A 2,574-nucleotide genomic window follows, 5' to 3' on the forward strand; every position below is an offset into this window, starting at 1 on the left:
CAATCCCAGAAACACCGGGCTCCTGGCCAATCCCAGAAACACCGGGCTCCTGGCCAAACTCCTCGCTGTCGGAAGGCACCGAAGGCTGCACCAGAGGGGAAGGGCCGGGAGAGAGAGGCCTAGCCATCTCCTCTCCGTCATGTTCAGAGCCTTCCTCCTCTGATGAGAGGGACCCACCGGACGGAGCCACAACACCCTCTTAGAATGACATATGTATTCAAAATCTTTTCTATTTCTTTAACCATATTCAAACAAATGTTTCTTTTTTAAATATTCTCTCTGGTAGATCTCATCATCTGTTTTCTTAATTTTCAGTTTAATCTTTTTCCTTTGACCAGTATCTTTTTTGATCAATGTGTTTTGCTGAATCAAAAGGTTTTTCCATATATTCATGACTGTTGCTGTAGGTATAAGAAGTAAATCAAATAAAGTGTCTTTATATGAGGCTTTCCATGTTTCTTAAAAATCTTTTTCTTCTTCTTCTTCTCTGCTTCTCTTATCACTTCCTTTCTGTTGTTTTCAACATCTCTACATTCCATTTTATCCAATCTATTTTTTTGTCCTCAGATTTATTTTGTAGTCTTAAGGGATGAGTTGTTTTTTCCATTTCTTGTGATTTTTTTCCCACTAGGATTAAATCATGTTTTCTTGCTTTGTTAAGTTCCATCTTTGACTATTTTCAATTTTATGTCCACTTATTTGTTTTGTCTGCTCCTTCTCTGTTGTTGTTTCCTGGAAGTTTTTGTGTTGTAGAGTTAACTTAGAAATAGATTGATTTATATTTTCAAATTTATTTTGGATTTCTTTGTGATTTGAACTCATTGTTGTTTGAATTAATTGCAGTATACTATATATCTCCTCCTGAGAGGTATTTATGTTTTCTTGGTGTGTTCTATCTACATGTCTCTGATCCATGATGTCCAAAAGTTGAAGTTTTCCTTCTTTTCTGCAAATAGCTTTAAAATCCCAGTTAAATAGATATTTATAATCCAAAGAGTTTTATAAAGATTTTTTTCTCTAAAGTTTATAATTCTCTCTTTGTCTGCAGCCCAGATTGTTGTCTTTTTTTGTCACAGCTGTTCTTTGTTATTAAAGCTTTGAAGGTCGCAAACACAGATTAGCTTTTCCCAGATTTTGGCAGCAAGGCAGCTAATTTTACTGTCTTCCCAGTGCCAGGTATAGAAAGTTCTAGGGACACTGTTATGGGGTCAATTGGCCCACTCACAATGGGTCGTTCTCATAGTCATCTTCTGTCCCTTCTGGGTCATTCTAGTGTGGAGTCTTAATCCTCTCGATTGCGGTTCCAGGGGAGCTCTATGACTTCTTTGGACCTTGTCTCCCTGGGATACAGTGAGGCTCTTGGAGATCTCCCAGCCAGTAGATGGTCTCCTCTCTTGGCAGGTATCTTGCTGTGGCAATCCATGGCTCAGTGTCCCTTTTTACCACATTTGAAGCAGGTGGTGCTAGGAGATGGGACAAGCAAACCTCGTGCAGTCTCCCCTCGCTTCTCTGACTGTGGTTTGAAACTTGATCTCACTAGGCGATATAGGTGCTTGCATTGATCGATCTCTACTTCCTCAGCTAGCAGGCACCAATCATATAGTCATCCCGGGGCTCCGCGAGCTACGCAGGCATTATATAGCTCTTTGTTGAGCCCATCCTGGAAACAGCTTACCAGGATATCTTCTGGCCAGCAAAGGCGACTGGCCAATTCTCTGAATTCTTCAGCATATTCAGCGACTGGTCTTCTTCCCTGCTTCACTGTTTTGATGCGCTCCCAGGCTTTCTTGTCTGCCAGCCAGTCTTCAAAAGGTCTGCGGAGAGCAGCCATAAAACAGTTGAAATTCCTCAATTTGGGTGTGTTGCAATTGTATAGGGTCACCATCCAGCTGCTCCACCTTCCAAAGCTAGGCTAATTACCAAGACCTTCTTTTTTTTTTTTTTTTTTTTAAATTTTTATTATTTTCAAATATAACAAAATATGAATATAAACGTGATGCATATGAATACAGGATATCAATACACAAAAGAAAAAATACTTTACGGATGATCCCGGCTGCCCCCTCTCCGCTTCACCCTCTTTCACTTACCACCTTCCACCCACTAACTCTCAACCACTCCACCTTCCTCTTTCCACACCCTACTTCCCCACCTCTTTCTCAAGCACCAGCCGGAAGCAGTTTGGGGTAACAGCCAGGATTATCCTCATAAATATACTCCAAAATAGTTAATAAACACATCAAATCTTATGTATTTTTATCCTTTTCCCCCCTCCCCCCCCGGACTTCCCAGAGCTAAACCCAGGAATAATTACAAATTAATTTTAATCTATCCAAAGCTATCCATTCATACAATAAACAAATATAAAGTTACCATAACTCTAAAATACAATAATAAACTTATAAAAATTTAATAATTAATCAAAAGCAAGATGATAGTTTCTCAGTTCATATTTTTTCTGAATATAGTCTATCCATCTTCTCCATACCAGGATAAATGTCTCCTGTGAATGATCCTTCAGATATGCGGATATTTTAGCCATTTCTGCAAAATGTGAGACTTTCTGTCTCCAAT

Source organism: Protobothrops mucrosquamatus, unplaced genomic scaffold (assembly GCF_001527695.2).
Source record: "Protobothrops mucrosquamatus isolate PMUCROS unplaced genomic scaffold, P.Mucros_1.0 scaffold_243, whole genome shotgun sequence".
Classification (NCBI taxonomy): domain Eukaryota; kingdom Metazoa; phylum Chordata; class Lepidosauria; order Squamata; family Viperidae; genus Protobothrops; species Protobothrops mucrosquamatus.